General features: G+C 37.8%; 1 pseudogene; it reads right to left on the reverse strand.

Moving 5' to 3' along the window:
• Positions 1-9045: 9045 nt before the first annotated feature.
• On the reverse strand, positions 9046-9164 carry LOC145392565 (5S ribosomal RNA; annotated as a pseudogene).
• Between the last annotated feature and the right edge of the window lie 1120 nt (positions 9165-10284).

Here is a 10284-nt window from a genome sequence, read left to right on the forward strand (position 1 = left end):
GTTCTAATTTTCAGTGCTTAGCGGCATGAAATCTAGCTGTAGCTATTACAGAAAATTTTTACAAAATGACAAAAAAGGAATCTAGTGGTATCATGTTGATTTGTACAAAGTTTTTGGAATATTCACGAGAATTTCTACTTCTTTTAAGTGATATTTTAAGAGATTTCTGTACAGTATTTAGCTATAGTCCAACAGGTTTCGAGAGTATACTTAACAGTACTTTGGCCGAGAAATAGTAACTAAACTGAAAGGATCAGTTACTGTCAAAAGTATCAATTTCATGTTGAATTTCGTATGGAAAATTTAGTTAAATGAGAATACTGATTGAAATATAGAGGTATGATAAAAAAAGAAAAGAAAAACAGAATTCCACACTAATGAACATATGCTTAAAACTAATAACAGGAAGATAGGGCTAGTCTTTTAAGTGATATTTTAAGAGATTTCTGTACAGTATTTAGCTACAGTCCAAAATTTTTTGAGAGTATATTTACTGGTACTCTGGTTGAGAAATGGTAACTCTAAACTGAAAGGATCAGTTACTATCAAAAGTGTCAATTTCATGTTGAACTTTGTGGGAAAAATTTAGTTAAATGAGAATCCTGACTGAAATACAGAGGTATGATTAAAAAAAAGAAAGAAGAAAAAAAGAATTACACACTACAGGCCATATGCTTAAAACGTATAATACGAAGATAGGGCTAGTCCTTAATTTGTTATGGTCACTTTGAGAAAACATAATTATTAGCTTTGATCTGCCAGTATACCCTATCACAGAATGCAGTTACAGTACCAATGATGTACAGTAAATCCTCATTACTGTATATCAACCTTTATAAGCATATCAAACCTGCAAACACTCTGGAAAAAGGTTGATTCATTCTGGTGACAAAGATGCCACGGCTTATGAACAGCAAATACAAAGTAGTTTTCTTGTTTTTTTCTCTCCTGTTGTTTACTACTGGCTGAAAATGTGGACAAACTGCAGGACAGCTCCCATTAACAAATGAAAATTTTATGACAGAGATTATCTTTTGCAATTGTAAAGTCATTTATGACACTCATTTCTGCTGGAATAATATTTATGTTACTAAAGATTGTATAAATCATTCATGACACCCAAATTCTGCAATTAACATGTTACTCAAGAGTATGAAGTTAGGTTTGCTGACACTGGTGGTGGCGTCCTACAAAGGTCAATGGGTCGATTCAGACCCAAAACTCATTTATCCCCAAATCATTCAGGTTAGTTAGGTTAAATTAAGGTAGGTTTAGCTGAATTAGGTTAGATTAAGTCAGCATAATCTGTGTTAGATTAGGTCAGATTATATACGTTGAGTTAGTTGGGACAAACGATTATTTAGTGACAGATTGACTTTAAAACCGCATCAGCCAAAATGACATGGCAGGTGGCACTTGCCACAGTTTGCATGCAAAACTGGTGAATTTATTGTTGATATCTTCAAAATTACAAGTTTCCTCTATGTTATAAAGCCATCACATGATAATTACATTATTGTTTATTGAGAGAGAAAAAAAGTAAACTTTATGCATGGAAGCTCTCCTGCATCTTCACCAAAAACATTAAATACCTATCTATACAGTATCGTTTTGCTTCATTCCGTTTATAACAGCTCTAACATCCTTGCATGCGTTGCCCTTGGTCACCTAATGGCAGTTCTCCATGTTGCTTGATCTCTGTCAGCCTCCCTATTCAGTCCCTTTTCCCTGAGGTCACACAAAATAACCTCATCCCAGGTCTTTTTCAGTCTACCTCTCATAACCCTAACCGTAACAATTCTCACTTCCTGCACCCAACTGTCCTCCTTCATCCTCTCTCCACGTCAAGGTACATAATATTAATCTACACAAAACTGAAACAAGTAGGAATATGAATAATTTTGTAATGTATGCACTAGACAAGATTTAGTATAAATCAAACCTGTAATCATTACAGCCCCACCTAAAAAACATTAGTTATATACTGAAGCCAAGAGCTTTATCATTAAAAATTTGGAGCTTCCCTTCTTTGCAATTTATGGTTTACACACATATGTCCAAAAATCCCTTCATTACAATGGCATACTTTCCACTTTCATTTAACACTTGTATGATCATTTTATTTTACTTACTGTTAGATTTTTCACACATAAGGGGTTGGGTAAAGCCTCCATTACTCTTTTCTCTACTATGGTGTTCTCCAAAGAAGGACAATATCATCTGGTAGCAAGCAAGAATGAAAAGTGATGACATCACTGTAATGAAGTTAAATGAAGAAAATGCAGTACTTACCTCACTGACAGGTAACCACAAGCCATTATCACACTCCTCAGCAAGCTCTGGCCACAACCTGAGTGTGTTGTATCTCACTGAAAGAAATAATTGGTGAATTAACATTTACATATGAATATCCAGTGCAAGTACAGTTCAGTTATGTTGATGAACTAACAAGAAAGTGCTAACTGTCAAGATTCCACATATCAAACATCAGGGACTTTACCCCATTCTGTGTTGTGTCCGTATATATACGGACAAACCAAAAGTGTCAAAATTGCCAAGCCCTTATATATACGGACAAATGTATAGTACGCTAAGTTGCCGAGTACATATATATACAGACACAGTTTTCTGCACATTAGTGCATAATTACTTGAGTCAGCCCTAGTTGCTTGACAGAAAATGGGAAGACAGACACTCTTCTTTCTCTCCCACGGGTGGGAGGGGGTAGCGGCCTCCTTCCCTGCACCATCAGTACCTATTCACAGGGGGAGGGGGGGGGGAGTTGAAAATGTCCAGCATTCTAGGTAACTTTGCCGCCCAGACCCTCGGCAATCTAGGCACAGAAGTCAATAAAGGATCCGGCACTCAGAGACAATTCCCCACTTTATTCATACACTCAGGCTCCTATACAGCTGAATAGCAGTATCTGGCATTAGCAGAAATAAATAGTTTCACCAACCATAAAAGGATTAATGGTGCCATACCAGTACCTAGACTGATATTCTGTCTATCTATTGCTAGACCCCTGAATCCTGTAAGGGGTGGCCACAAACAAATCGCCTCCATGTCGCCCTGTCCCCCATCATTTCACTGTCCTCCCCCCAGCTCACACCCCCCTCTCTCATATACCTCTCCACTCCATATTAATAAAATAAATTTCCAGACGAATAAAATAATCTGACAGTAACTGGAATAATATACAAAAGAAAAATATACTGAGACATACTTAAATCACATTATTAAGACTATTCTCACAATTGAAAATTCATAGGCAAAACCACCAATGCTGTCCCTCGACTAAATTTCCCAACATGCTGGGACTGTTCTATATTCATAACTACTGTACTGTACAGTACTTGTATTCATACATATATGATATAGCAGTACCTGTAGACTAAATCAGAGGGAAGAAAAACAAAAAAAACTGTGGACAGTGTCTGTACTTCCTGGTTGTTCAATTACCAATATACTGTATGTACTTTCAAGAATTTTTTGTATCATATAACAACAGACTGGATCCCAGGGATGAGAGTTGAAGTTTTCTGATTATGCAATGCTACCTAAGGGAGAAGACAGGTCATCTACCCTCCAAATGCCCTAGATTACAGCAACCTAGCCTCAGGTTCCTACATCTCAGAGCATTAGGATACTTGGGATTGGGTGTTATACAATTTCTCACAATTTTCTTCACTTTTTGACATTTCAGTCATAAAAAATACAGCTAAATAAGGAACATTAACATCATGTTTCTGGTTGGGGATGGTACTGGTGGCAGCTAACCACATGCTATACCATGTTATAACCACCACATTCTTGAGTTATTCCATATACAGCACTAGACCATACCATGTTATAACCATCACATTCTTGAGTGATTCCATATACAGCACTAGACCATATCATGCTATAACCATCACACTCTTGAGTGATTTCATATATAGCACTAGACCATAAGCAAGGCCTATATCAACAGTTAACATTCAATCCCACATTAACCCTTGTGTGATCTTGGGTCCCAAGGTTAAGCTACAGTAATCCAAGACATATATAGGTGTTCTACCCTAGACATATATGAGTAAGTGACTAGTCTAGCCCATATCACTGGCGCCACCATCAACTGGGGTGAATTTAGATGCTGTTACTTTTTTTTTTTTTTTTTTTAAAGGTTTGAAGCATACTCTAAGTATTCTATGGGGCAATAGCAATCAAACCATAACCGCCAAAAAACTTATTGCATGATAATGTTTTCTGTATCAATTATATATGCATGTCTGAAATCATCTTGAATCGGAGATGAAATTGGACACCCATGGAGAATGCACACTAATAAAAACCAGGAACAGCCCATGCATCCTCCTCCTGTCTTCCTGGACATCCCTCAGGCAAATCTGGACAATTTTAGAGCTTGGGGGGAAAAAAATGGTGAATTCAGATTCTTCTTATATTTTTTCTTTCTACTCGTTTTATTCTCTACGGCAAATATTAAGTACTGTACAGTACCCTACAGGTGGTTGGTCCAGTGAGCTATCATGCCAAAACCACTACTGGTAAATAAAATACAGGTCAGCCTCACTATACATTAGGATTAGGTTCATGAAAAACTCCACTGTATATCAAACACGGGGCTCATAGCAGCTGTATTAGCAAAACTGGCGGTCGTATAATGAAATATGGTGCTTCATTAAGGATTGCAACAATCATATAAGCACAAACGGCAATGGTTTATAAAATTGGGGTGCTAAATTGTTACAATGTGATAATTAAATGAAATTTTGTCCAGAGCTAAGATAAACAGCAAGCAATGGAATGCATGGGGTACTGATGTATCACATTTGGTACTCTGAACTACCTTAAATTTACTGAAACCAAAAATATTATCAGCACGTCTTTATGGTTCACATTTTAAAAAAATGAAATATAGCTACTGATAATCCTTAACTTTAAAATGAATGACCAAGTGTCTTATTAAACACAATAATACTGGCTGAAGTTGAAAGGTGACTTTCATCCTTTCTTATTTTTAGTATGAATCATAGGTAAACAACTGTGAATCATGTGAGCACCTTTCCATAACAGTTGATCATAAAGTGAGGATATCTGAGGATATTCACTACGCAATGCAAGGATAGGTTTTTGTTTGCAATGCATCACAATATGAATAAAAATACAGTATTCAATAACACAATAAGTACTACTGATCACAATTAATCAATATCTGTAAACATATTAGCTATACAAATAATTCAGAACATTCCAAAGGATAATGGCCACAGATCAATTCCAGAATCAATAATTTGGCCCACTGTGGAATTCCTACAGTGAGGTTGGTCATGAAACAACTATGTATTCCATGGACTGGGAGCCACACCAAATGCCCAAACCAGTTAATTACTTCCCAACCGTTGAGAGAGAGAGATAAAAAATCACAAGCAACTGGTTTTGTAACATTTACGGTGTGACACCATTCCCTGTTGTCCAAAGTCCCTTGCTATGGACTAAACTCTTTTGTTCCTTTGATTTCTTCATATCTCAGCAATAGAAAAATAAGAGTAAAAGTAGATGATGTATATTCCACTTTCCACTCAGTTTACGCCGGCGTGCCACAGGGATCAGTTCTGGCACCAACCCTGTTCCTTGTTCATATTAATGATCTCTTATCTGTCACCCACAATCCCATCCATTCATATGCAGATGACTCAACACTTCATAGTTCATTCACACTCAGACATCCATTTACAAAGTCCGATATCTCTAACTCTCAACTCAATACAGCCATCTCTTTAAATCAAGACTTATCCATGATCAGTGAATGGGGACAAAATAACCTTGTCTCATTTAATCCTAGTAAAACTAAATACAGTATATACAATTTACTATCAGACAGGTATTGCCAGAATCGTATATTACCTTCAATGCTACAAATATTACCATTTCCAAAAGTATTGAAATTCTCGGCGTCTCGCTTAACAATGCCCTCAGCTCGACCTCTCATGTTAGATCACTTGCTAAAACCGCCTCAAAGAAACTTGGATTATTGTACAGAGTACGTAACTTCTTCACTGATGAGCAGTTACTTATAATTTATAAGAGTCATGTGTGCTCTCAGCTTGAATACTGCTCACCCTTGTGGAGTGGATGTGGAGATGTTGCATTAAAACAAGTAGACAAAATTCAAAACATAGCTGTTAGAATTATTAATAACCCTGCTATTACTAATAAACTACCTCCCCTACAAGTAAGAAGAAATGTTGCCTCCCTTGCGTTATTTTACAGATATTTCTATAGCAAATGCTCAGACGAAGTTGCATCCATGATGCCACCTCTACATGCCTTCACTCGTGCTACATGGGCAGCTGGCAGTGCTCATGACTGGAATGTCACTGAGCCATACTGCAGAACTTCTGCCTATCAGAATTCTTTCATTCCCCGAACTGCATCTCGCTGGAACTTGTTTCCCCAGAGTTGTTTCCTTCCAAACTTCAACCTACTGCTGTTCAAGTCTAACTGTTACAGATATTTTATGATCAGAGGACACCAGTAATCTGGTGCATGAATTATTTTTTTATTCATTTGTTTTTCCTTTCTCTGTTCTGTTATTTAAAAAAAAAAATAATAATAATAATAATAATAATAATAATGATAACACAGATTACCACCTTTGCTAAAATTATAGACCACTGTACAAGGTACTGCATTCTAGTCCAGCTTACAACTGCTGTGGTGGCTGAGTTATCAGCACTGCTGACTGCAAAACTGCTGACCCATTTATGCCAAGGTCCAAATCCTGGTGTGGGCAACTGGAGTCATTTGACTCAGGTGTCCACCTACCCTTTGTGGTTAGTAGATAAAATGAGTACTTACAGTAGGGTAACATTTGAGGGAGGTAACTGTGGTAACCTGAATGATGCAGTGCTCTTCTATCCCAGAATATTGGCTGAAAAAACCATCACAGGCTCAAAGGCTTAAGTTATGGATATGAACACCATGGCTAAGCACCTCATGCTTTCTGCCCCCACTTTTACCTTTACAAGAGATAATTTCATTCAGACCCCTGAAACCTGAAGCAGCCAAAGAAATAAGTAACATATTGGGTGAAAACTGAGCTTTTGTTGGGGGTCTGTGGCCAAAATACCCTTGTACTCTGATACAATACAGTAATCCAAATTTCCCTAATGAGAAAATCAGCTGGTACAACGCCAAAATGTTGCAGGAAACAAGGCCAGATAGTTTCAATAATCAAGTAAAAGGTAAATATCTTACATTTTTTGAATTCACAGGCATAATGCTGGAACATATTACCATACTGTGGGCCTTCACTTTACCTTCTGCTTTTTATTAAGCATTTTTTGTAATTAAGAGCAGCATAAAATGGAAAAATGGACTGCCTACTTAAATTCCACTGCTGTCTATAAAGCTGACTTTGCAGTTTCCTACAATTTCCTGTAGAGGACTAGACACATTAAAAATATATACAAGTATACTATATTTTTTAAATGTCCCTCACATAACAATGGCTTCCTGTACTGTAGGTGGTGTTATGGAGGGCAACAACAAAGGCTCAATCCCAGTATTAACTACAATGAGCAGTAGCTCAATTGTTACGTACCAGAAGAAGACTGTACAGTATTTGCAAGAAATTCAAAACATTTATGTGTAATTGTCCTGGATCTATCTGTACCAGTGTCACAATACATATCACAAAATTAGATGGAAGTCTAGGAGTATCATCATTTTCTGCCTCAGTCTGGCATTAGCCAGTCCCAGAAGGCTGAAGGGTGTATAATTAAAAAATGTTGATGAATGAAGCAAGTATACCAGAGGTAACTTGAAAATACATGACAAATCAGGATCATGATGTCAAGAACAAGGCAACAGGATTTATAATGGACACAGCAGTTCAATGGGATACTCTGGCAACAACCACTGGAGAAGCATATCTTATGTATGGTAAGTACTATAAGCAAACACATTCTGCCCATGGACTGCTTTCCTAGCCTGAAAAAAACTGTCAAGCATAAGGCATCCTCTGGGTGAAGTGGTTATTACAAAAATACAGATATATATGAATAATATGATATAAAATACCGTATGCCAGGCATCAGGTCCAGCAAACAGTGAGAGCAACAAGAATTATAAGCTACTTCAACAGATTAATAACCATTCAATGGTAACTCATAGGGCACATGCAGTTTTGGAACCATACACAATATGAGAAGAATGAGAAACTGAAAACCCAACTATATTCAAAAACATTGCAAAGTACCCAACTGTGTGAGAATTCTTGAGACAAGGGTGCTTTATGTCCAATTACCACAACAAGATTGAAAAAAAAAACAGATTATTAGCTTAACAATGGAATACAATTAAGTGAGAATCCTAAGAGAAGAGAGCATAATGCCCTACTGGCACAAGTTATGATGACATGTTCATAGCCAATCAACAGGATACAATTTTGCATGAATCCTGAGAGAAATTTAAAATTCTTCACACCCTATTAGTCCAACAGGATTTATGCAGTGTTAGATTCAATCTTTCACTGGAACAGGCCTACAAAAATGCAAGAATCCTGAGAAATGTACCTTATGCCATATTAGCACAAGATTTATATAATGATGGACTAATGACTGAACAAGTATTATGTGACACTCCTGTGAGAAGTTCAATGTACCTCATACTCTATTAGCACAACAGGATTTACACAGTGATAGATTCAAGACCTTTCACAGGGACAAGGCTACAGAAATGCGAGAATCCTGACGTGTACCCAGCACCTTATACCCCATCAGCACAAGATTTATACAATGATGAAATAATGGCTGATGAACAGGATACAATTATGTGAGAATCTTGAGAAAAAAGTGTACCAAATAACCCTATTAGCTCAAAGATTTGCAAGAAGATGGATTAATGCCTGACTAGAAGGATACATTCATTCATTCATTGCCACACGCCATGTATCCCAAACAGGGTGGCCAAGGGCTTAGAGTTAATTGTTTTACAGGGAGGGGCACTAATCCTCCACCAACCCCACTTGACACGTAGGGATGCCAACAGTATTTGGTGTTCCCAGGCGGTCACCCATCTAAGTACTAACCAGACCCAACGTTGCTTAACTTCGCTGATCGGACGGGAAGCAGTGTACTCAATGTGGTATAAAGCTTAGATAAGAGTACCATAACCCTATTAGCACAAGACTTATGTAACAACGGATTGGTGGCTGATCAGTGAGATACAATTGTGTAGGAATAATGAGAGAAGTGAACCTTATACCCAATCAGTGCACCCAGATCAAGGCTGATTGTAGAGGAAGCTATGTTGTGTACACTAATCTTATGAACCTGTATAACACACTCTCTTGTCCCTGCCTCCAAACCCTTAATTTTATGTGAACAGACAGCGCCCCCAAATGCACTGTACAGGCATACACCGATTTAACGATGTAATTGGTTAGGTAAAACCCCATCATTAGGCGGGGTATCGCATATCGCAGTACAGTCCTTCCTCCAATTTTGCGAGAATATGGTCGACAAAAACCCTTGCAAAATCAAAATTCGCAAAATTGAAACAATTAAATATGTGAATTATAGGCAAATTGGTCGACATCACCCCAAGGTAAGCACTTTTTCCCACTCTTTCTCTCGACTCTACCTCTTAATTTTACGATGACAAATGAAACAAACATGAAATGATGTACTGTTCAGTAATATTAATAAGAAAACATCATAGGTAAGAAACATAATAAAAAAATAAAAAAAATGCATTTACACTGATGTGAAGACTGGCGTGGTGTACGGGACTGGTGACGGGGCAAGGCTTGAGTACGGCTACTGTGGCCCAGCAGGGCCTTTGTCATCACTATCACTGTCGACAGATATGATATCTGTCGACAGTGATAGCTTGCTTCATTTGTTCACTGTTCTTTAAAATCATTCTCACGGTCGATTCACCAACACCAAACTCCCGACCAATAGCGTAGTCACCTTATCTGCTTTTTTCCTTTCAATCATTTTCAATTAGGTCTCCAAACTTATTTTCGTTCTTCTTAACCGTTGGCACCATGATAACACTCGAGCAAGGTTAGACTGCAGGGATATTGTGAGGAGCGCCACGAAATTTTGAGGGACAGTGACCTTGGTTGGGAACAGCTGCAAACAAACGTGGCAGGGCGGCAGACCACTGAACTAGGAGGCAAAGTGGACCGAGACTTCACTACTCCGCATGGCAAAGTAGTGCGGGAAGATGACACTCCCACCACTCAACCTTGCAAAGTGTGATCGCTCACAA

Source organism: Coenobita brevimanus, chromosome 22 (genome assembly GCF_032717465.1).
Source record: "Coenobita brevimanus isolate Jiangsu-jjx chromosome 22, ASM3271746v2, whole genome shotgun sequence".
In the NCBI taxonomy this organism is placed as follows: Eukaryota; Metazoa; Arthropoda; class Malacostraca; order Decapoda; family Coenobitidae; genus Coenobita; species Coenobita brevimanus.